This window comes from Heterocephalus glaber, unplaced genomic scaffold (assembly GCF_053883595.1).
Source record: "Heterocephalus glaber isolate CG9 unplaced genomic scaffold, H.glaber_assembly_v1.0 deba00001764, whole genome shotgun sequence".
Taxonomy (NCBI): domain Eukaryota; kingdom Metazoa; phylum Chordata; class Mammalia; order Rodentia; family Bathyergidae; genus Heterocephalus; species Heterocephalus glaber.
In genome coordinates, this window is record NW_028258461.1 from 8,884,269 (window position 1) to 8,911,351 (window position 27,083).

Below are 27,083 nucleotides of genomic sequence, written 5' to 3' on the forward strand. Positions count from 1 at the left end.
TCACTTTAAATTTCTTGTATAACAGATCCATGTTGTAGCTACTGCTGGAGCCTGAGCCTTCTGGAAAGACTTTGTTGTGAATTTTTACAAGAGAGTAGGTAGATTCCTTGTAGGGAGCCTTGGTGAACAGCATATCTTTCCAGAAGACAGGAATCAAGTAGCTGTAGGTCTTGGAGATGGCATCAAAGTTGGCCTTGGTGAAGTTGCCCAGAGTGACAATACAAGCCCCTGGCAGAGGTGTCCCTGTCATCAATGCTGGCCATCAGCAGCAACTTCTGAGATGATTCTCATGCCTCTGGGGATGGGATTTCGGTGCACCAGCACAAAGGCACAGCAGCCTATCATTGTGCAAGGGACAGTATGTGGCTTGCTGATCTTGTTCCCCCAGTAGCCTCTCCACACAGGGCCAACAGAGAGCTCAGCCAGGACGATGGTCCCTAGGATGGCACTGGCTAGATCCTTGGAGCACTTAACACCAGACAGACATGACCTTTGTAGTCCCTGATGGTGACAAATGCCTTGAACCTGATCCACCGGCCAGAGAAAGTTGGCTTCTGCACAAGAATGGTCCACAAAGCTTATCCTTGAGGGATGCTACCAGGAAAAAGTCAATGATCTCAGATCTTCTCCAGGGACTTGGTCTCTATGTCTTGGGCCAGCAGCCCAGATTGATGGCGGGAGTCCTCTCCCTGTCCTTGTCCTTGCCTCCATGATACTCATGCCTTTGCCACCCGCTACTGTGGTTGCCACCAGGCTCCAAAGGTTGCTGCCAAACCCTCAGAAACCACAAAGCCTCCCATGCCTGGACCTCTGGGCCCTCCCACCACACCAGCATCAATTGCTGTTTGGTGTTTTCTGGAGGAAGAAGCATGATTGTTTGCTCGATCAATGCCCCTATACCTACTTTTATTTTCCATAAATGCCACATTCTGAATCTGTGGCAGCAGAAGAGGCAATATATAGGTTTCTACCAGAGACAGATTAAGATGCATTCTGTAGATAAACCCAAATAATTTCTAAACCATTTCTATCTCCAGTGGCATTGATTCACTCTCACACGCCACCTCTTCCACTTAGTGTAGAAACAACCTTTCAGAAGGAGGTGCTGATTTCCACAGGAGTCTCAGCAGGAAACTCATGGACTTGTGCACATTGTAAAGAAGATCTGTATTGTAGGAGGTTCTTTCAGGGGAAAAAAAGGGCCTGAAAGTGCACTTGGAAAATATGAGGGGGTGGATTTAATGCATACATTTGGCACCACAACTGACATGTAGTTATTACTAAATAAATATTGTCATTAATTTTTTCTTGTGGTATTGAGGGCTGAACTTGGAGTGCTCTACCACTGAATACCCATAGCCCTTTTCATTATTTTATTGTCAGATAGGGAGTCACTAAGTTTTCAGGCTAGCCTCAAATTCTTGATCCTCCTGCCTCTGCCTCCCAGACACCTCAGATTATTGGCATGGACCACCACACGTGGCTAAATTCAATTAATTTATTAGTAATTTGAGTATGTGATTTTTGAAGCAGTCAAAGTGACATTTTAGCTATATATTTTTCTAGGTTCTTAGATTATTTTACCTGAAATAAAAATGTCTTATGTGGCCTACAGTAACTTGGAACCCTTAGAAAGACCACTGCTGAGTTATGATGATAAATTTTGCTCTGATGTTGCAAAATGATCTGCAAAATATGATTTGACTTTTGTTTTAAAAATCTAAATAAAGTGCACGTAAGTGTACACACGCACATGTGTGCATATGAGAAGCCTGAAAGGAACCCTCATATACTTATCAGTGGTTTGCTCAAGTACCAGGTGGATTAGATGGAAGAGAAGACCTTTCTCTTTTAGCTTATACACTTCTATGTTGTTTAAACTTTCTTAAATGACCACATATACTTTGAAAACAGTCCATTTGAAAAACATTTCTATATCCTATGACATTTTCTGCACAGGTAATCTAAGAATAAAGATAGCTTTACTTCTTCCTTTCCAATTGAGTTGACTTTTATTTCCTTTTCTTACTCACTATGCTGGCTGGAACCTCTGGTACAGTATTGAAGAGAAGAGATATGAATGGGCATTCTTTCCTTGCTGTTGATTTTAGGGGGGAAAGCTCTAAAATAATCACCATGAAATATAATGCTGAAAGTAGGTTTGTTTGTTTGTTTGCTTGTTTCAGACAGGGTCTCACTATACAGTTCAGGCTGGCCCTGAACTCACTATGTAGCCCAGGCTGGCCTCAAACTCACAGTGATCTTCTTGCCTCAGCCACCCTAGTGCTGGGATTACGGGCCTGAGCCACCATGCCCAGCGACAGTAGGTTTTCTGTATGTGCCCTTTATCAGGTTGACAGTCTGGGCCAGCTTAGTAGTCACTTTCTTCCTATATCTTCTACCCTCTATTTTCAGTCTGATTTCCATATCTTTCAGTTCTTCCTCCTCATCTTCACGTCAAAAACTTGTCTGAAATTTTTCAGAGATAGATTACACTGGACCAAGCAATTAAGCTCGCTTAGAACATCATTTCACCAAGGCCAAATCAGATACCTGATTTTCATTTGAGCTAGTGACTTTGCACCCCATTGATCACAGAGAGGACAGAAGGAGGGTGTGTGGCTTAAATAGTAGAAACCTATCCTGCTGTTGAGAACATATCTCCAAAAACATGCCTAAGTGGCTGTGGTCAGCAGTATCATCTCTCTATAGGAAAGACATTTCAACAATCATTTACATATTTTATCCATGCAAATGAGCTTGGGTCCTGTCCAGAGGTTGCACATACTAAAGCCACCCTTTAAGACCCAACAGTAACAGTCTGTATGTAAGGGATGCCTGTTCAGAGAAAAATGCCTCTGAGACCTGAGACAGAGACTTGAATTCCCCAAACCAGATTGTTCAAAGTATTGGAACACGCTGTCCTTTCAATATTGAAGAAGCATGACTTTGGTCATGATTATTTTCATTATGAATGATTATTTCTATTATACCATCCCTCTAAGGGATGGTACCAAACGACCTCCTGAATATTCTAAAATCTATTTCTAGATCTCATCAATGAAATGAATAGATACACAGATTTTCTAATTAGCCGGAAGACCAGTGTTGCCTTTAATGATAATTCTAGAAAAGGAAGCAAATGATTTTACAATAATGGGGTGGAATATGTTCTGACTTACAATGTAGTATTTATTAAGGCAGAAAATAGAACTCTTTTTTCCCAAAGCATTATTAAGTGAGCCATGAAAGAAGGAAGGAACAATACTGATTGATGACAAGCATAAACATTAGGAAAGTATTCTCCAAGTGAAACCATGCATTCTAATTGTCCAGTTACCAGTTAAATCACAAATAAGATCTTGCTTTGTAATTCTATGCTGGCATTATGAATAAAAGTATTACTACTAGTAAAATAGGAAATAATGTATGTTGCAAAGCACATTTTAAAAATAAAACTTAATATTTCACCTAGCTCTTATATGAAAGGCTAGTACAAATTAATTACTTTCTATACTTAGAATCTCATTCTTTTCAGTCTATGAAAATTTATCATTTATTGTTGACCTTAGAGAGTCTCAGGTTCTCTCTAGACTAAAGAGGTAATTGACTTTTAAAAGTTATGGGAGATATTTAATAGAAGGAGCCAGATCTTTGCAGTTAATATACAACCTCTGATCAATTGCTTAATCATACTAAGTTTTCATTTACTCATCTTAAATAGTAAAATAGTTAACAATATAGTGCTGACCTTGCTGTGCTGCAAGAGCTTTCATTTTTCCCTTCAGACAAATCCGTACTTCTCTACTTTCCTTTGTGACAGTGAAGCTAATTTGTATGGGCTGCACCAATGGGCTTCCTTGATTTCTTTTTTTAAAATATAATTTTTTTCTTTCATGTTTTTTTTTTAAAAAGAGGTTAGTGTATGTTTGTAGTACACAGTAGTTACATTCATTTTGAGGAAATGATATATATAACTGGAAGCCAGAAATCAAGGAAGCTGATGTGGTATCGATACACAATAGCTTTCTTGATTTCTGGCTTTTGGTTAGGTTTATTCAATGTGAAGCACTAGCGTGAGATCAGAGGTTATCAAAAGAGGAAGGTTAGGGCATTTATTTTCCCAGCTCCCTCTCTGCTAGGCCATCCTGGGTTGGCTATATCCTTTTGCCTGAAAATAGGATCCCTTTACCACCTGCCCTAGGGCTGTCTCCAAACAGTTGCACTGTACTCTCTTCTTGCCCTTCCATGCTTGTGGGTATAGAAGCTTAGCAGTAGTAATGGCTAACACACAAGGGTGTTTCAGCATTGTTATTGCTTTCCTTTTAAGTTTGTGCCACAACTATGTAAACAGTCCCTTTATTAAACTCTCCTCAATTACTTCAACTGAGCATGCAATCTATTCCAGCCAGCACCATGACTGATGCCCTATGTTACAGGTTTTGGGGGAGCTAAATGAAATAGCACACAGAAGGTCATGTTGAAAATTTTTCACCATATGCGAATACTAGGTCTTACTGTTATCAGAAATTAAATGCTGAATAACAGAATTGAACAGTGAGAAAGAAATCAAGGTAGATATATAACACAAGGTTAAAGCCCATTTCAACCAGTCTGTGATGAGTAAGTTCACCCAAAAGTGAATTTCCAGAGCTGATGGGGAGCAAGCAGAAGGACAAATACCCATGAGGTGGGCATTTCCAATAAGACAGGGAGCAGTGAAGACTCTCAAAATAGAGGGAAAGTGTAATGAAATATAGCTGCATGACAGCCTCCAAAGGCAGCCCCCTCCTTCTTCTACCTCCAGTCTCTGAACAATATGTACAACCACCATCAAGAGGGTAAAGCATCATTCTTCTTCTAGCATCCACCCCTAAGCCTTCATTTCTACAGTGGTTGCTCTGCCTCACAGTTGACTGCCTAGGGCAAGTCCAGGGTGGACATGGGGGTTAGGGTGGAGTGCTAACTTGATTAGCTTTGGGATCCATCCAGGGGATTGGTGGAGCACACTTCTAGGTGTGTCTTGGGGGGTACACAGAGATGTGACTTTATGTCTGTCCCTTGCCTGTTCCTCTCTGGTGCTCCTCCCCTGCCAGGTAGCTGTGAACCAAGCAGGTTTGCTTTGCCACACCGTTCCATCAATGTGTTCCTGCCTTGGAGCCAGAGGACTGTGAGCTGAATCCCCTTAAACTGTGAGCAGGATTAAATTTCTCCTCCCTCAAGTTGTGGGTGTTGGATATTATGTCCAGCAATGGGGAAGCTGATTAGTACAGTTAGTTTAAGGGCATTTGCTATTTTTCTTCCCCTTCAGTATGTTGGAGTAAAACTGCTCCTTATTATCTTCCAGACTATCTCTAGAAGAGATGTTTCACCATCCTTATACTTTCTCATGCCGGCCTCTGACCCTTTAGATTACCTGTCTTTATTGCCCATTCATTCTATCCCATCTCTGATGAGTTCTGCCAGTTTTCTTTGATACATGAATGCTAGTATGAATAGCCTTAAAAGAAGTAGCCATAAAGATTAACTTTCAGCATAGACTCAGGAAGAAAACGTGATGTCGCCAGGATAGGCCTAATAACAAAGGCCCACAGCCCTCTCCCAAGGGCCTCTACAGCTCAATGATGGCAGTGTAGAAATCAGAACTCACAAAGAGCACTCTTCCCAGTATGGATTTTACTGCAACCATTCTTAGTCCATTATCTTTGTCTTACTAAATTTGATTTTAACATACTATGCTTCTCATCTAAGCTCTTGGATTTTAATTCCAAATTTAAAGCTTAATATGATTCCTTGCTGCTACAGTTGCTTAGAGATTTAGGGTGCATTCTGTTCTTTTCTCAACCCTCATCTGGTCCCTGAGTTTGATTAATTATGGTTCCACAAATTAACAAGAAAAAGAGTAGGAGGCTCCCCCGCCAACATTCCACCACTCCAAGGGAAGAGGAAGTGAGCCAATCCCAGCACCCAGGAGGAGGCTCTCTGCCACCATTCCACTGCTGTCAGCACAGAGGAGGTGAGCCACACGGGTGCCAGCAGCACCCCACCCCAGAGTGGAAATGAGAAGACACATAAGCAAGTCTCAGAACCAGACTGCCAGATCACCTACTGCAATCCTAAAGGCAAACAAGATAGAACAATCTGATACTCAACCACATGGACTTCCTGAACTGGCAACAAAAGAGGATCTGGAAAAATGAAATCAGAAATAATTTCTCAGATAACAGCAAAGATTATGCCCATACTGCAAGATGTGACTAATAAATCTAGAGAGGACACAGATAAAAAAAATAGAGTTGCCGAGGAACAGGATGGAATCCCAACATAGGAAACAAATGAAATCCATAAAATAGATGCAAACAGATTTCCAGGAGATTAAAAACTCCATTGAAAGTCTACACAGCAGAATGAACCAATGAGAGGACAGAATTTCAGATATAGAAGATAAGATTGCAATTAATGACCAGGAAAACAAAAATTGCTTTAAAATTGTAAGGGAACATGAGAAATCAATCCAGCAGCTGCTAGACAATGCAAAGAAGAATAACATAAGGCTGATTGGAGTCAAGGAAGAAACAGGAGAGAGTGCAGATGACATAAAAAATCTGTTCACAGAAGTGATGGCAGAAAACTTCCCAAGGTGGGGAAAAGAACTTGACATACAGATAAATGAGGCATGTAGGACTCCAATTAGCCTTAATCAACAAATATCTACACATAGGCATATAATAGTTAGGATTCCAGAATCCCAACAGAAGAATAAAATTCTACAAGCAGTGAGAGAAAAGAAACAAATCACATACAAAGGAAAGCCCATCAGAATAACAGCAGACTTCTCAACACAAACCCTCAAGGCAAGGAGAGCTTGGAGTGATGTATTTCAAGCCCTAAAGGAAAACAGCCTTCAACTCAGATTGATGTATCCTGCAAAACTATCTTTCAAAATTGATGGAGAAATAAGACACTTTCATGATAAAGAGCACCTTAGGAACTTCATGAATACAAAACCAACACTCCAAAAAATTTTAGACAATATCCTAGGAAAAGGCAATGAGGATCACAGCCCCAGGAAGCCCTGCAGAATGAATTCATTGGGCATGACAAATTAAACGCAAAGGGGGAGATTCCAACAAAAAGAAAAAGTCATGACAAGGCTTTTAAAACTTTTAACTTCATCTCCCTAGTGAGTGTATAATTCAACCTTGTTATTGCACTGATTAGTATTTTTCTGATTCTAGAGTTGCACACCATTCCTTGTGCTGTACTGGCTATTTATCATCTTCTTGTGTCTACTTTTTAATTGTGTTGTCTATTAATGAGTTGTAACAGTTCTTCATATATTCTGGTCATAGTTTATATGCATTGTAAATATGGTCTGTTTAAGGACTACTTTTCATTTCAATGAAGTCATTTACAGTTCTAAATTTTGCTGGAATCTCATTTATCAATTCTTTTCTTTTATACATCATGTTTGTTGTAACCTAGTAAGTTCTTGCCTACACTAAATTCATAAACATTTTCCCCTATAATTTCTTCTTAAAGTTTCAGTTTTAGTCTTTCATATTTAGGTTCATAGATCCTTTCAAGTTATTTTTATGTATGGAAATAAAAGGTTGAGGTTCATTTTTTATATATGGATACCAGGTGTTCTAGTGCCATTTGCTAAAAACACTATCTTTTCCTCTGCTCTTGAATTGAGTTTATATTCTACAAAATGTTAATGTTAAATAATCTTTCAAAACTCAATGGACCATATATGTGTGGTTCTATTTCTAGATTCTCTTTTATTCCAATGATCTATATGATTTCCCTTACACCAACACTGCCTTGATTACTGTAGCTTTAGAAGAAGTCTTAAAATTAGGTACTAAACGTCTTTCAACACTGTTTTTTTTTTCTGTTACTTTTTGCTTCTCTAGGTCCTTTGTACTCCTACATAACTTTAAATTTCAATATTCAATTTTTCATTTATAGCAAGTATACACAGACCTGAATTTTTATATATACCTTGTGTTTTCTAATCCTGCTAAATTCAAATACAATTTCTAGGGGCTCCTAGAGATTTCTTAGTATCTTCTCTGTAGATGATCATTTCATCTACATATAAAGATTTTGCTTCTACCTTGCCAATCCTATCCTAATTGTGTCATTTTATTGCCAGACTATTTTGGTTTGGGCCTAAGTTTCAAAATTAAATGGACAGATGAAGAGTAGGCATATCTGCCCTTGCTCCCCACCTTAGGGAGAAAGCATTGTGTCTTCTCCATTCATATAAGGCATTTTTGCTAGAAGTATGGAGTGCATGTCTTTGATCTGTTGAGAAGGTTCTGTTCTACTTCTAGCCTCCTGATAGCTTTTACCATGAACAGCTGTAGAATTTAGCCCAATACTTTTTCTCCAACTAGTGACAGGATCATATGGCTTTTTTCTTTCCTCTGTTGAAATGATGACTTTTGGGGGTGGATCTTCCAATGATGAACCAACACTGCCATCCCTATAATAAAATCACTTTCTACGTACTGCCAGACCTGACTTCTAATAGTTTGTTTTGTTAAGCAAATTTTTACCTAGGCTCATACTTTTTTCTTTATCCAGTTTTAGGATCAGCACAATGTTGAGTTCCTCAAATGAGGGGAGAAGTGTTCCTTTTTTTTCCGCTTTAAAAGTTTGATATAATTTATCAGTTAAAATGTATATGAGCCTATTGTTGTCATATAGGTAGGTTTTCAAGCTAGGAATATACTTTCTTTAATAGGTGCTATTCAAATTTGATATTTCCTCCAGAGTTAGTTTCATTAATTTGTCTTCCAAGGTACTTCTTAGAAGTTGTCAAATTTATTTCAGAAAAGATTTTTGTAATATGCTTTCTATATCCTTTTAAATTTCGTAAAATCTGTGGTAATCCCTCCTAGATCTGGATATTGTAATTTAAAAAATATGTAGCTGATATTGTGTAATAGAAAGTAAAGGTCTAAAGGAGCAGGGGAAGTGGGAGGGGTAAAGGAAAGGAAAGAAGGGAAAAGAAAAAATATGAGAAAAGTAAAAAAATGGGAACAAAGTCTTTGCAAATCTGGAAGGGTGGAGGAGGTGAAGGGAGGGCAGGAGAAGGGGGAAAATATGAACCAAGACACTCATGTAATGGTACAAGATCCCATTGATGAATGTAACTGTATTTTATACCTAAAATGTACCAATAAACTTAATGGGGGGGGGAGTCATGACAATGATAAGTCAATACATATCAATTATAACCATCAATGTTTGTGGTCTCAATTCACCAATCAAAAGAAATAGACTGGCAGAGTAAGTCAAGAAGCAAAATCCAACAATATGCTGCATACAACAAACACACTAAATTCAAAAAGAAACTCATAGAGTGAAAGTTAAAGGGTGGAAAACAATACTCCATGTGACAGCTACCCCCTCCCAAAAAAAACCAGGAGTAGCTATCCTCTTTGCAGATCAAGTGGATTTCAAACCAACACTGATTAAGAGAAACAAAGGACACTACATAATTGTAAAGGGACAGATCCAAGAGGAAGAGATGACTATCATAAACGTATACGCACCAAACACAAGTGCACACAACTATATGAAACAAGTACTAACAGACATGAAAATCAAACAACCACTAATACGATAGTAGTGGGGAGCCTCAATACCCCACTCTCACAAACAGATAGATCAACTAGACAAAAAATGAGCAATGAAATACTAGAATTCAATCAAACTCTTGAACAAATGAACTTAACAGATGTTCACAGAGTATTCCACTCCACAAAATCAGAATACACATCCTTTTCAGCTTCACATGGGTCATTCTCCAAAATAGACCACATACTCACACATAGAACATGTTACATAAGATCAAAGGAACTGAAGTTATCCTCTGTATATTATCAGACCATAGTGCAATGAAATTGGAGATCATTAGCAAAAGAAACCGCGAGAATTTCATGAACAGATGGAAATTGAACAACACACTTCTGAATAACCAATGAGTCACACAGTAAACTAAAGAAGAAATCAGACAGTTCCTACAATTAAATGACAATGATGATACAACATATTGGAATCAATGGGGCATAATGAAAGCAGTCTTATGAGGGGAATTCATAGCAGTGAATACTCATATTAGGAAATCACAGTGAGCCTAATTAAACAACCTGATGCTGAACCTCAAGCTTCTAGAAAAATAAGAGCAGGACAAAACCAAAGCTCATACATGGGAGGAAATTATAAAGATCAGGGCAGAAATCAATACACTGGAGACTAAGAGAATGATACAAAAAATCAACGAACCCAAGAGTTGGTTCTTCAAAAGAATAAACAAAATTGACAAACTCATAGCCAACCTTATCAGAAAAGGAAAGAAAGGGCCCAAATCCATGCAATTAGGAAAGAAAAGGATGAAATTACAATGGACCCAGCAGAAATCCAGGGGACCATCAATACCTACTTTGAAAACCTATACGCCAATAAGATGGAAAACAGAGAAAAATGGACAGATTCCTAGATATGTATGAATTACCAAAGTTGAACAAAGAAGATGTAAAAATTCTAAACAACCCAGTATCAATCAATGGCATTGAAAATGTAATTAAAAATTTACCAACTAAGAAAAGCCTGGGTCCTGATGGCTTCACTGCTGAATTCTACAAGACATTTAGAGAGGAAGTACTGTCACTACTGTTTAAACTCCTCAATGAAATTGACAGGGAAGCAATACTCCCAAATTCATTCCTGAAAGCAAGCATCATTTTGTTTCCCAAAGCAGAGAAAAAAGCCCAACTGGCAAAGAGAACTATAGGCCAATCTCACTAATGAACATAGATGCAAAAATCCTTACTGAGATACCGGCAAATAGAATGCAGAAAATCAGCAAGAAGATCATACACCCTGATCAAGTAGGATTCATCCCAGGGATGCAGGGATGGTTCAACATATGCAAATCAATCAATGTAATACACTATATCAATAGAGCCAAGGATAGAAACCATATGATCATCTCAATAGATGCACAAAAAGCATTCGACAAAATCCAACCCCATTTATGATAAAAACCCTACAAAAAATTGGAATAGATGATATCTACCTCAATCTGAAAAAAGCCGTCTATGAAAAACCAACAGCCAACATCATACTAAATGGTCAAAAACTGAAATCTTTTGCACTACAATCAGGAACAAGACAAGGATGTCCACTATCACTACTCCTGTTCAATATAGTTCTGGAAACATTAGCCACAGCAATTAGACAAGAGAAAGAAATATAAGGAATAAAGACAGAAAATGAAGAAGTCAAATTGTCATTATTTGCAGATGACATAATACTCTAAATAGAAGATCCCAAGAACTTCACCAAAAGTCTTCTAGACTTAATAATCAAATTCAGTAAAGTAGCTGGATACAAGGTCAACACACAAAAATCAATAGCTTTCCTCTACACAAATGACAGACTCACTGAGAGAGAAATAGGGCAAACAATTCCTTTCACAATAGCATCCAAAACACTGAAATACATAGGAATCAACCTAACAAAAGCAATCAAAGACCTCTTCTCTGAAAATGATTAGACTGAGAAAACAGAGATTGAAGATGATATCAGAAAATGGAAATACATCCCTTCCTCCTGGGTAAGAAGCATCAACATAGTGAAAATGGCCATACTTTCAAGACTGTTATACAGATTCAGTGCAGTCCCCAGTTGAAATTCCAGCAGCATACTTCACAGACCTTGAGAAAACAATCCAAATATTCATTTGGAACAAGAAGAGACCTAGAGTAGCAAAAGCAATTCTAGGCAATAGAGACATGGCAAGGGGAATCACAACCCCCAGCTTGAAACAATACTACAAAGCTACTGTGATAAAAACAGCATGGTACTGGCAAAGAAACAGACCTGAGGACCCGTGGAAAAGATTAGAAGATGCAGAAACAACTCCAGACACACTCAGCTACCTCATCTTTGACAAAGGAGCCAAACAGCTTCACTGGAGGAAAGATAGCCTCTTTAATAAATGGTGCTGGAAAAATTGGGCTTCAACTTGCCAAAGATTAAAACTAGACCTATATCTCTCACCATGCACTAAACTAAAATCAAAATGGATTAAAGATCTAAATATTAAAATAGAAACTCTGAACCAGTTGGAACAGAGGTTATGTAGAACTCTTGAAGACATTAGTGTAGCAAAAGATTTCATGAACAAAACCTTAGTTGTCCGTGAACTAGCACAAACAGTCAACAAGTGGGATCTCCTCTTATTAAAAAGCTTCTGCACAGCAAGAGAAATGATCAAAAGTGTGAAGAGACAACACACAATGTTTGAAGAAATTTTCACCTGCTGTCCTTCAGGCAAAGTTCTACTATCTCGAATCTATATAGAAATTTAAAAAATCAGACGTGACAAATATAAAGACCCAATCCGAAAATGGGCATCTGAAATGACCAGACCTTTCTCAGACAAAGAAGTAGAAATAGCAAATAAACATATGAAAAAATGCTCAACATCCCTGGTACTTTGAGAGATGCAAATGAAAACAACCCTGAGAGATTTCACCTCACTCCAGAAAGAATGGCTCCTATCCTTCTGCGGAACATGCCAAATCAGCCAGCTACAGACAGGCAGGTCTGCGCATGCCCTACGGAAGTCGCCAGTCATGTGGAACATGCCCAATCAGCCCAGGCCCCGGCAATAATCCACTGGACACCCACCCCAAACTCCTCTGTACAGTAACCTGGTTCCACACTACAGAGACACAGAGGACACCGGACCACCAGAGTAGGGAAATGAGTCCCATTGTTCCCGGCCCAGAGGTAGGGGCTTCTGAGCCACTGTCCCACTGCTCCTGGTCCAGAGGAAAGGGCTTCCTGACCACTATCACTCCTGCTGCTCCCAGCCCAGAGGAAAAGGCTTTTGGGCCACTATCCCTACCGATGCTCCTGGCCCCTGTCCCACCTCTCCCAACTCAGAGGAGGTAATCCGTGAAGGCGCCAACAGCAATCCCCCCCCCCAAGGTAAAAATGAGAAAACATGTAAATAAGTCTCAAAACCAGACTTCCAGATCACCTACAGCAACCGCAAAGGGAAATGAGATGGAACACTCTGATACTCAACCACCTGGGCACACTGAACAAAAGGGGATCTGGAAAAAATGAAATCAGAAATAATTTCTCAGATAACAGGAGAAATTGTGCCCCTAGAGCAAGACATGCTTAATTAATCTAGAGAGGAGCTGAGGAACATGATGGAATCACAACATAGGAAACAAATGGAATCCATAAAACAGATGCAAATAGATTTCCAGGAGATGAAAAACTCCACTGAAAGTCTACACAGCAGAATGAGCCAATGTGAGGACAGAATTTCAGATATAGAAGATAAGATTGCAATTAGTAACCAGGAAAAGAAAAATTGCTTCAAAATTATAATGGAACATGAGAAATCAATCCAGCAGCTGCTAGATGATGCAAAGAAGAATAACATAAGACTGATTGGAGTCAATGAAGAAACAGGAGAGAGTGCAGATGACATAAAAAAACTCTTCACAGAAATAATGGCAGAAAACTTCCCAAGCAGGGGAAAAGAGCTTGACATACAGATAAGTGAGGCATATAGGACTCCAAATAGCCTTGATCAAAAAAAATCTACACATAGGCATATAATTGTTAAGATGCCAGAAACACAACAGAAGAACAAAGTTCTCCAAGCAGTCAGAGAAAAGAAACAAATCACATGCAAAGGAAAGCCCATCAGAATCACAGCAGACTTCTCAACACAAACCATCAAGGCAAGAAGACCTTGGAGTGACATATTCCAAGCCCTAAAAGAAAACAGCCTCCAACCCAGATTGATGTACCCTGCAAAACTATCCTTCAAAATGGATGGAGAAATAAGACACTTTCATGATAAAGAGCACCTTAGGAACTTTGTGAATACCAAACCAGCACTACAAAGAATTTTACACAATATACTAGGAACAGACATTGAGGATCACAAGCCCAGGAAGCAAAGCTGAATGAACCCATCTGGCATGACAAGAAATTAAATGTAAAGGGGGAGAACCCAACAAAAAGAAAAAGTCATGGCAATGACAAGTCAATACATTTCAGTTATAACCATCAATGTTAATGGTCTCAATTCACCAATCAAAAGAAATAGACTGGCAGAATGAGTCAAGAAGCAAAATCCATCAATATGCTGCATACAAGAAACACACTTAATTCAAAAGGAAACTCATAGGCTGAAAGTTAAAGGGTGGAAAACAATACTCCATGCGACAGGAACCCGAAAAAAAGCAGGAGTAGCTATCCTCTTGGCAGATCAAGTAGATTTCAAACCAACACTGATTAAGAGAGATGAAGAAGTACACTACACCCTTGTAAAGGGAACAATCCAAGAGGAAGAGATGACAATCCTAAATATCTATGCACCAAACACTAGTGCGCCCAACTATATAAAATGAATACTAACAGACATGAAAAGTCATATATGCACTAATACAATTGTAGTGAGGACCTCAACACCCCACTGTCATGAATAGATAAATCAACTAGACTAAAAATAAGTAATGAAATAGTAGAACTCAATCAAACTCTTGAACAAATGAACTTAACAGATGTTTACAGAGTCTTCCACTCCACAAAATCAGAATACATATTCTTCTCAGCTGCACATGGGTCATTCTCCAAAATAGACCACATACTCACACATAGAACATGTTTAAGTAAGTGCAAAGGAATTGAAGTTATCCCCTGTATATTATCAGACCATAGTGAGATGAAATTGGAGATCCACAGCAAAAAAAACTTGAAAAATTTCATAAACATGTGCAAATTGACCAACACACTTCTGAATAACCCATGGGTCACAGAGGAAACTAAAGAAGAAATCAGACAGTTCCTTCAATGAAATGACAATGACAATACAACATATCGGAATCTATGGGACACAATGAAACAGTCTTACAAAGGAAATTCGTAGCAGTGAATATGCATATTAGGAAAACAGAACAAGCCCAATTAAACAACCTGATGCTGAACCTCAAGCTTCTAGAAAAAGAAAAGCAGGACAACCCTAAATCTCATACAAGGGAGGAAATTATAAAGATGAGAGGAGAAATCAATGCACTGGAGACTAAGAGAATGATACATAAAATCAATGAAGTCAAGAGTTGGTTCTTTGAAAGAATAAACAAAATTGACAAACCCTTAGCCAACCTTATCAGAAAAAAGAAAGAAAAGGCCCAAATCCATGCAATTAGGAATGAAAAGGGTGAAATTACAACAGACCCAGCAGAAATCCAGAGGATCATCAGTGCCAACTCCCAGAACCTATACGCCAGTAAGATGGAAAACACAGAAGAAATGGACAGATTCTTAGATACATATGAATTACCAAAGTTGAACAAAGAAGACCTAAAAATTCTGAACAATCCAATATCAACCAATGAAATTGAAAATGTAATTAAAACTTAACAACTAAGTAAAGCCCAGGCTCTGATGGCTTCACTGCTGAATTCTACAAGACATTTAGAGAGGAACTGCTGCCACTACTGTTGAAACTCTTCAATGAAATTGAAAGGGAAGCAATACTCCCAAATTCATTCCTGGAAGCAAGCATCACCTTGATCCCCAAAGCAGAGAAAGACCCATCTGAAAAAGAGAACTATAGGCCAATCTCACTAATAAACATAGATGCAAAAATCCTTAATAAGATACTGGCCAATAGAATGCAGAAGATCATCAAGAAGATCATACACCCTGATCAAGTGGGATTCATCCCAGGGATGCAGGAATGGTTCACTATATGCAAATCAATCAATGTAATACACTATATCAATAGAACCAAGGACAAAAACCATAGGATTATCTCCATAGATGCAGAAAAATCATTTGACAAAATCCACCATGCATTTATGATAAAAACCATACAAAATTTGGAATAGATGGTCTCTACCTCAAACTGATAGAAGCCATCTATGAAAAACCAATAGCCAATACCATACTAAATGGTCAAAAACTGAAATCCTCCACACTAAAATCAGGAGCAAGGCAAGGATGTCCACTATCACCACTCTTGTTCAATATAGTTCTGGAGACATTAGCCACGGCAATTAGAAAAAAAAAAGAAATAAAAAGACTAAAGATAGGAAATGAAGAAGTCAAATTGTCATTATTTGCAGATGACATGATACTCTATATAGAAGACCCCAAGAACTCCACCAAAAGTCTTCTAGACTTAATAACCAAATTCAGTTAAGTAGCTGGTTACAAGGTCAACACACAAAAATCAATAGCTTACCTCTACATGAATGACAGACTCACTGAGAGAGAAATAGGGCAAATAATTCCTTTCACAATAGCATCCAAAAACCTGAAATACCTAGGAATCAACCTAACAAAAGCAATCAAAGACCTCTTCTCTGAAAACTATGGCACTCTGAAAAGAAAGATTGAAGATGATATCAGAAAATGGACAGACATCCCCTGCTCCTGGGTAGGAAGGATTAATATAGTGAAAATGGCCATACTTCTAAAACTACTATATAGATTTAATGCAATTCCAATTGAGATCCCAGCAGCATACTTCATGGACCTTGAGAAAACAATCCAAAAATTCATTTGGAACAAGAAGAGACCCAGAATAGCAAAAGCAATTCTAGGTAACAGAGACATGGCAGGGGGTATCACAATCCCCAACCTGCAACTCTACTACAAACCTACTGTGATAAAAACAGCATGGTACTGGCAAAGAAACAGACCTGTGGACAAGTGGAACAGATTAGAAGATGCAGAAACAATGCCAGACACACTCAGCCATCTCATCTTCGATAAAGGAGCCAAACACCCTCACTGTCTCTTTAATAAGTGGTGCTGGAAAAATTGGGTTTCAACTTGCCAAAGATTAAAACTAGACCTATATCTCTCACCATGCACTAAACTAAAATCAAAATGGATTAAAGATCTAAATATTAAAATAGAAACTCTGAACCAGTTGGAATAAAGGTTAGGGAGAACCCTTGAAGACATCGGTGTAGGAAAAGATTTTATGAACAAAACCTCAGTTGCCCGTGAACTAGCACAAACAATCAACAAATAAGATCTCTTCTTATTGAAAGGCTTCTGCACAGCAAGAGAAACCACCAGCAGTGTGAAGAGACAACCCACAATGTGGGAAAAAATCTTCACCTGCTCTTCCTCAGACAAAGGTCTACTATCTCGAATCTATAAAGAACTTCAAAAGATCAGACCTCCCAAATTTAAAGACCCAATCCAAAAATGGGCATCTGAAATGAACAGACATTTCTCATGCAAAGAAGTAGAAATAGCAAATAAATACATGAAAACATGTTCAACATCACTGGTCATTCAAGAGATGCAAATGAAAACAACACTGAGATTCCACCTCACTCCAGATAGAATGGCTGCTATCATGAAATCAACCAATAACAAATGCTGGTGGGGCTGTGGGGAAAGAGGAACCCTGCTCCACTGCTGGTGGGAGTGTAGACTGGTGCAACCACTGCGGAAATCAGGATGCAGATACCTCAAAGAACTAGGACTGGAAGTCCAATTTGACCCAGCTATTCCACTGCTGGGTATCTTCCCCAAAGAATTAAAAGAATCATACCACAGTGATATATGTGCACCCATGTTCACAGCAGCACAGTTTTTAATAGCTAAAACTTGGAAACAGCCCAAATGCCCTTCAACTGGAGACTAGATAAAGAAAATGTGGTTTTTTAAAATAAAATGGAGTACTACTCAGCCATAAAAAATGAGAAATTAGAGACATTTATAGCTAAGTGGAGGCACATTGAGGCCATACTCTTAAGTGAAATAAATAGGACACAGATGTGTAAATACCGAATAGTTTCTCTGGTGTGAGAAACTGAAAGTGTAAATAAGGACTAAAATGTATAATAGGTAATGTGAAATAGGAAGAAAAGGGGCAAAGGGGAAGGAAGTGGGAGGGCTAAGGGAAAGGATAGAAGGGAATGGGATTAATATGAGAAAATGGAAAATAGGAACAAAATCTTTGTAAATAGGGAGGACTGGTGGGGTTGAAGGGAGGGCTGGGCAAGGGTGAAAAATAAGAACCAAGAGAGACTATGTAAAGGTGCAAATTTCCAATGATGAATGTCATTATATTGTATACCTAAAATGTACCAATGATTAGAATGAATCATCCATAATGTAAAATAGGAAGAAAAGGTCCAAAGGGGTAGGGGTAGTGGGAGGCACAGGGGAAAGGAAAGAAGGGAAAGGAAAAATGCTGAGAAATGGAAAAAATGGAAATAAAGTCTTTGTAAATAGGGAAGGGTGGAAGGGGTGAAGGGAGGGCTAGGAATGGGGAAAAAAGTAGGAACCAAGCTGCATTATGTAAAGGTACAATTCCCAATGAGAAATGTAATTGTGTTGTATACCTAAAATATACCAATAAAAGAATTTAACAAAAATAAAGTAAAATAAATAGAATGGCTCCTATCATAAAATCAACCAATAACAAATGCTGGTGGGGCTGTGGGGAAAGAGAAACCCTGCTTTCCTGGTGGTCGGAGTGTATACTGGTGCAACCACTCTGGAGATTAGTATGGAGATACCTCAAAGAACTAGGACTGGACGTCCCATTTGACCCAGCTATTCCACTGCTTGTTATCTTCCCCAAAGAATTAAAAGCATCATACCACGGTGATATATGTGTACCCGTGTTCATAGCACCACAATTTGTAATAGCTAAAACTTGGAAGCTGCCCTATTGCCCATCAAGTGGAAACTGGATCAAGAAAATGTGGGTTTTTTATAAAATGGAGTACTACTCAGCCATAAAAAATGAGAAATTAGAGACATTTATAGCTAAATGCGTGCACATTGAGGCGATACTCTTAAGTGAAATAAATAAGACACACAGGTGTAAATACCAAACAGTTTCTCTAGTGTGAGAAACTGAAAGTGTAAATAAGGACTAACAGGTATAATAGATAATGTGAAATAGGAAGAAAGGGGGCAAAGGGGAAGGGGAAGTGGGAGGGGTAGGGGAAAGGAAAGAAGGGAATGGAATTAATATGAGCAAATGAAAAAATGGAAACAAAATCTTTGTAAATGGGGAGCAATGGAGGGGTTTGAAGGGAGGGCAGGGGAAGGGGGAAAAAATAAGAACCAAGAGACATTATGTAAAGGTGCAAATTTCCAATGATGAATGTCATTTTATTGTATAACTTAAATGTACCAATAAAATTAATTTTAAAAAATTAAAAATATATAATTTACAAAATCCTAGGACACATCTGCAGAACAGTTCCCAAAACCCTGCATGTGGACTCAGAACAGGTTTTCGACGGGACCGCCTAGACCGATCATCAGCCTGAGGAGTGGGAGATACAAGCAGGACAGTTGACACTGAGCTTTTTTCCACTGTATTCTTTCTTGCACAGTGATGCACTCTCATGCTGTAGAGTACCGTTGTTTTTTTCCTTTCACTTGGCCCAAACTCACTCTGGAGAGCCTGTTTCTTTTCCTGTCTTTAATAAATGTAAAACCTCGCTACTTGTTGCACTTCTCTTGACCAAGTGTTTGCTCAGTACCGAAAGAACCTAGAAACCCCCTGGAGAAGACTCCAACAGTTAAAAACCAGGTAATAAGTAGACAGCTTGATTGTCCCCCAGTGAACAACCTGAGCAAAGTGTGAGCTACCTTGCTATACCACTTTGACTTACTGAACTACAAAAACTGTCTGAAATAATAAGTGTTTGATATGTTGAGCAGTGTATTTTGAGCGTAAGTTTATCCATCAATGGGCAACTAATGCATTCGACCAAAGATGCTGCTCAACCTGTGTACAGTGATAGCTGTGAAAAAGTTTATCTTTATGAGCTAAAGGTGCCAGACACCAGAGTTCAGAAAGCAGTTGGAAATTAAAAGCAGAAAACATAACTCAACAGTTCAAAACTCCAGAAGAAATAAGACCCAAAATCACAGCATAAATAAACTACCCAAATCCCTGGCTAACTGCTAGACTACCTGTGCTTGGTGAAGACACTAGGAGGCCTAGTGAAAAACATGAACATAACATGGTGACATCTACACTGAAATCAGAGATATGCAAAGTAAAATCTGTGGGCTTGATGTTTTGTTTAAGTGAGAACATTGTTGGGTGGCAAGATCTAAAGCCTGATGGACCAGAATTATCACAGTGTGGACCCCAAGTTTGGCAGAGTAGTTGGAAATAAGAAATTTAAGGAGGAATCCCTATAAGCAAGGATACCACAGACGGGATAGCCACTCAACAAAGTTTTCAGGCACAAGGGAGACTAAAAGCAGGTCAGCCCAAAAAAGTAGCAACAGAATGGTGTAGGGTGAGAAGGAAATTTCCCCTCTGCAAGGTTTGCAGAAAGAACTGACAACAGTTAGATTAGCAGGAGAAAAAAAAGCACACAAATTTATTAATGTGCATGACCATGGGAACCATACAAAATGTGAAACACAAAAATGTATCAGATGTTTGAAGCCTAAATAGCCCTGTTTATAAGCGAGAGGAGAATATCCTCTTCCTAGGAGAGAGGGAAATCGGGGAGGTGAGCTATAAGAACATTAAAAGAATCATGAGTTTTTACATAAATGAATGAGCCACAAGAGCCTAAGACAGTTTTTCTTAGCTCTGGGAGAGGAAGTAACAAATTTTGGGAAGGTGAGGAGTGGGACTTCAGGAAAACAAAGGGTTTCTTATGTAGATAAAGCCTCAAAGATAACCTTTCAAAGCTGCCCTCAGAAGAATAGATGAAAAGTCTATCTAGGCATGTTGACCATTTTTACTCTCTTCTCTTCTCTCGTGGTTAATCTGTCCTGGTTATTTGATGAGATTCCTGGGGAGGGGGGTTAAGACAATTGCATGTCTTTTGGTAGAATTTCCCTCAGTCAGATAAGAGAACTACAAAGAAAGCCCCTCCTTGTACTTGACAAAAGGAAGGAGAACCAGGAAAAAGTTAGGAGGTCCTTGGTTGTGAGGCAGCTTCATAGGCCTTCTAATTTTCATAAATCAAAAGTGCTTAGCATGACAAAGCACCCCACTTCGGGGTGTCATTTCCTGAGGCTCAACAATGGCATAAGAACAGATCACAGAGAGAAACCAGCTACATAGCATAGGAGAGAAAAGGGTTGCAGGCTGAATCCAGGTAAGCTTCCTGTCCACTAGAAAAAATAACAGTAGTCTCCAGAAGAACATGACAAAGAGTTACTTCAACACATTATAATCAGTTTTCATGACACGTGAAAGAACAAGAAAGTGTGACTCATGCTCCGAAGAAAAAGAAGCTAATAGAAACTGATTCCAGGAAAGTTCAGATGTTGAGTTTATCAGTTTCCAAAATGGATCATATAAACATGTTTAAAGTAGTATTTGAAATATGTTCAAATGTTGAAAGAAAATGTGTAGCAGTGATCAAACAGACAAGGAATCTCAACAGAAAGATGGAATTGTTTATTTTTAAAAAGAAACTAACACTGAAATAAAAACTTACTAGATTAATTTTACATCAGATTATAGATGTCAGGAGAAAGAATTCATGAATGTGAAAATAAATCAATCATTCAAAAAAGAGGGAGAGGGCTGGGGATTTAGCTCAGTGGTTCTGGCGCCTGCCTCGCAAGCGCAAGGTCCCGAGTTCAATCCCCGGTACCAAAAAAAAAAAAAAGAGGGTGAAAAACATTGAAAAATAATGAACAGAATCACAAGAGAACTGTGGGTGACATGGAACAACCCCCAAAAGTATAATTTTAATTTCTCCCCAGAAGAGAAATTTTTAAAGAAATAACGACCATAGAACTTCTCAAATTTGAAACAAAAAATAATTACAGAACAAAGAAATTTGATGAACTCCAAGGAGAAATATCACAAAGAAAACCACTCTTGGGCTAAGGTTACAGCTCAGGGGTAGAGCACTTACCTAACATACGTAAGCCCAGGTGTGCTGTGGTTCAGCCCTAGCACATAAAAGAAAAAAGAAAAAAAGGCCATCTAGACACATCGTGATGGGTCAAAAGCCTAAGACAAAAAGAAAATCTTCAATGCAGCTAGAAAAAAAGAGATGGTTCAAATGTAAGATTAACAGCTTATTTCTCATGAGAAATTATAGAAAACATTGGAACAATATATTAAAAATGCTGAGGGCAGAGGAACCTGTCAACTAAGAATCTTCTATCTAGGGAAGCTAGCCTCAAAATGAAAGAGATGGGTTTGGAGTTGTAGCTCAGCCCTATAGGGCTGTCCTAACACGCCTTGAGGCCAGGGATCAACCCTCAGCACAGAAAAAGAACAAAAAAAGGTGGAGGGGACTAATGCTTTTTCAGGTGAACAAAAATTGAATGAATTCATTATCAGAGGACCTGCACTACATGAAATGCTAGAGAAAATTCTTCCAACTGAAAGGAAATGATACTAAAAGGCAACTCCAATATACGAAAAGTAATACAAAGCACCAGAAATGGTAAATATATGGGTAAATACAAATGACTGTTTTTATACTTTTAATATCTTTAGTAGACACACTACTTTTAAAGTAAAAATTATACTGCTATATTGATGTGCTTATAATGTATGTAGATATAATGTGTGAGTGTGTGTATAGCAGCAATAGTATTGGGCTAGGAGGTAGCTCCCTGGTAGAGCACTTGTCTAGCATGGGCAGGCCCGGGGATTGATCTCCAGCACATATACAGAAAAAAGGCACTAAGAAAGGGAGAAATGAATGGAAATGTTCTTCTATTTTACCTGAAATAATTTGATATTAAATCTCAATAGACTTATGTTTGAGGTATATATTGTGAACCCTAGAAAAACAACTAAAGAAACATTACAGAGAAATATAGATATATCAATATATGAATTAAAATAAAATTTATATGTATTTTATTATACATTTGATTAGTGTCCAAGGATGAACAGACAAAAATTATGAGACAAGTAAAAAGAAATAGTAATTTACAATTGTAAATACAGCCATATCAATAATTACATTCAATGTCAGTAGATAGACTAACCCTCCAAAAAATGGCAAAGATTGTCAAGTTCAGATATACATGGATTTATATCTATATGTAGTATAGATATAGATATGTAGACACATGCAGGCTAAAAGTAAAAAGATGGAAAATATACCATAATATTAGGTATCAGAAAACTGGAGTGGCTACATTAATATCAAAATAAACTTCAAGACAAAGAATAGCAATAAAGCCAAAAGCAAAACTTTTGTAATATTAAAGAGTTCTTACATGGGGAAAATATAAAAATTATAAATATACATGAGCTTAAAAATAAATTGACCGCGCAGAAGCATAAAAGAATCTTTTTCAGCTAAGGATATGACCTATATTATGATTACAACAGTGATTTCACTACTATACTCATCTGTCAACACTTATGAAATAACTTTTCACTTAAAATTGATAAATGTTAATGTATAGAATTTATACCTTAATGAAAAATAATGAAAAGAAAAGATCACTTTAAACCTAATGATATATTTGGGTGTGTAAGTCAACCTTAAATGTATACTCTAGGGCAGTTGGTTTTCATTTGAAATGTCCTAATCAAAAATCCACACTCCAAGGAAGATTAGTGTTTGAAGAACTCTAACCAGGAATCCACACCTCTTACGTGACTATGGAAAATGCTTTTAAAATCTTATCCAAATATGCATCCAATTGTTCATTATTTAGCAAAAGGGCTATTAAAAATAATTAAACAGTGTCATGAAAAATTAATCATATTCAAGGAAGATTAACAGGTACCTCTGCCCTAACATGAACAAGGCATGAGAATCTGGCAATACCTATGTCAGGGTAACATCTATGAAGAGCATCCGGAATGCATTTGTTCTTCACTTAAAAAAGAAGTCTTCAGCTGGAGGTGGAGCTCAGTAGTAGAGCACATCCTTAACATGCAAAAGGCCCTGGACTGGATCCCCAGCACCAACAAAAAGAAGAGAGGGAGGGATGTCTATCAGTGCTCCAGCTAGAAAATTGGCTCCTCATGCTACCAGAATTATTGAATGCATCCTCTTCAGAGGCAAGTTTCCATGCCAAGTGCCTGTTGGGAAGTCTAAATGGGCACTGTGTTCATTTTTCTGCCTGCTTCCCATTAAATATCTGTTCTTATAGAATTCAGGCTGGGACTTGTTATCAATGTTCTATACTGCCTGGTAATGAAGTTGCTGGAGGGAGGCATACTTCCCTCACCATCTCTAATTGTCAGAAGCTAATGTTTTTGTGAACAGCCAGATGGGTTCAGATCAGTTCAGAGGCACCCCAAATTGTCCAAAAGACCTTGTGCTCTCTCTTTGCTGCTACAACCCAGGTAGTTTATATTAGATAAATTTCTTATATCAAAAAAGTTTCTACAGCGAAGCTTTCGATTCAATTTGCCTGACTTATTCTGAAAAAAAAAAAACAACTCTTTTCTTCTGACTTTAACTCACAAAGGCAATTTGTGCAGGGAGTTTAAGGGAACAATTAATATTGAGATTTTAGATGCTTGTCAATGATTACAATATTAAACTCTGCATGACATCCTTATGAACAGCACATTTACAAGCAATAATGTTGGAGCAGGACTTCCCAAAGGACACTGATTTCTCTTGATCATAGTTGCATGTAAGTCAAATTTTATTAGAGCACAGCCAGTCATTCATGTGTGTGCTGTCTATGACTGCTTCTGAGCTACAGTGGCAAATTTGAATAGCTGAGACACAGACAGAAACTGTATGGCCTCCAAAGCCAAAAATATTATCTAACTGACCCCTTATAGAAGTTTGTTGATCCTTGCATTAGAATAGTGTTCCTTCTAAGTCAGTAATTTCCAATGTAGCCTCATAAAAATTGCCAGTTATTTTTGCTTTTACATTTGCTAATTCCTCCCTTTTAGTTTTTTTTTTCTGATTGGTGCAGGAGGAAAGGGTGTTGGGGATAAAACCCACAACCTTTGCACACACTAAAACTGAGCCATTTCCTTAGCCTGTTTTTTTGTTAATTTTTTTTAGTGCCTGGTAAATTTATTATAAGGTAATTCTCATTTCTGAATAACTACATTTCATTTTCCTTTGCTCACCACTTCACTTATGTTCTATATCTTTTTGTGAATATTATTCTTTCTAGTTTGCAAACTCATCTTGCTTCCCTCTTTACCTTAAGATTTATTTAGAAAGGTGTTTTTGTAGATTCTAAGTAGATAGGAACTATTTTTTTGCTATGCTTTCATTGTGAAGTCATTGTTCCGTCACATTTGAAACAGAAAATGTGACTGAATATGTACATCTTTGTAGACCTTTTGTGGCTTAAATTGTGGTCAATACCTGAGACCTTTCCACGTGTTTGAAAATAAGTTGTATACTGCTTTTGTTAGTACAAAATTATTTATATTTACATTTATCTACAATATTAAGTTTGTAAATCTTATTCAAATCCTTTAGTTTTACATATTTTGTCTATTAGAACTATCATTTTATGAGAAATATGTTGGAGTCTCATGATTGTTGATGTACCAGTTGTCTCCTCCCCTTTCCTCCCTCATTTCTCTCTTTCTCCCTTTGTTTATATCCAAACTACATTATTAAATATGTAAATAATCAACATTATACTGCTGAACCACAAGCTAAGAACAAAACCAATTCATATCAGAACAAGAAGAAGAAAGGCTCTAGAAAGCAATTTATTCAAGATAAAAAGTGGAATGGAATGCAACTGAAGTGTTCAGCTATATTACGAGAAGTTTTATAGTTCTATCAAAGTCTGAGAGAAGAATTAGTGATACATAATATGGAAGTCAGCCTTCAATCATCATAACAAATACGGAGCTAATCTAATTATAAATGGAAAAGGTTTATTTTGACTCATACTTCTGGAGGTTTCAGCCCACGACTGGACAAAAGCACAGCTTTTAGCCCTTACAGTTTCCACCAACCCCCAATAGCACCAAGCTGAGGACTGAGCCTTTAACACACAGGCCTTAGGGGACATATAAAATTTCTGAATAAAAAAAGAAGTGTGCCCCTCTGTAATGTCTCAGCCATGAACCATACCCATAGACCATCATAAGGGAAATGTTGAATGTTGATTTAACCAAAAACTTTAAAACTAGAAGTCTAAATGAAGGAAATTTCTTGCAAAGGGAGGAGTATAAGAATGCTAAATCCTCATAATCCATACTAAGGAGTGAAGAGATTGTGCCTCATTTTTTAAAGACAACAAGTAAATGAGAAGTAGAAGAAGTATACGCATGTCACTAGAAGATATAGAGATAAATTCTGGAAGAAAGAGTTACAAAGTTTAAAGTTATTGCCACTGGTATGCAGGACTTGGGTGTGGAGGAGGGCAGTGATGGATAGGAAGAGATTGGAAAGGAAAATGTTTATTTTTTAATTTTAAACTTTGTGTGAGTATTTTCCTTTTTCATTCTAAAGTGTTTGATTTTTTTTTTAACCATATACATGTATTTCTTGGTAAAAAGAAAGTTTCAATTTAGAAAAGTAACCCTGGAGAGTTGGAAAGAACTAATTACATGATGACATCAGGAAATACCAAGAATGGCAACATTTGATTATTGCTTTGGTTTATACCCAGTGCAATGAAATAACCACCACAGCAGGGCATCTGGAAGTCCCTCAGATCTGTTCCTTGTTTCAACAGTGTTTGGATGGAACAGACCCAGGGACTCCTCTTTCATCGTCCATCTGCCTTCTCTCACAGACTTCGGAACCACCTCCTCGCCACCTTCTCGCTCATCTCCTGCTTCCAGCACCAGTCAACACTGTTCTTTTGTGGGTAGCTCCCTATTGCTGACCAACCATGGCCTCTCAGATTCGTCAGTATTATTCCACGTCGGTGGAGGAGGTCAATTTGCATTTGTGGGCCTCCTAATACCTACCTCTCTCTGGGCTACTGTTTTGACTGTGTGGATTGGCAGTGGCCACATTCTCCTCCAGGACTTGCAGAAACCTTCTGAAGATGAGTAGGGTAAAACCCTGGATGCCATGGAAGTTGCCCTGGCCCCGGAGAAGAACCTGAACCAAGCTCTTCTGGATCTTCAT

General features: G+C 38.1%; 1 pseudogene; it reads right to left on the bottom strand.

Annotated features, from left to right (window-relative positions):
- LOC101713054 (small ribosomal subunit protein uS5-like) lies at positions 1–27,083 on the bottom strand (annotated as a pseudogene).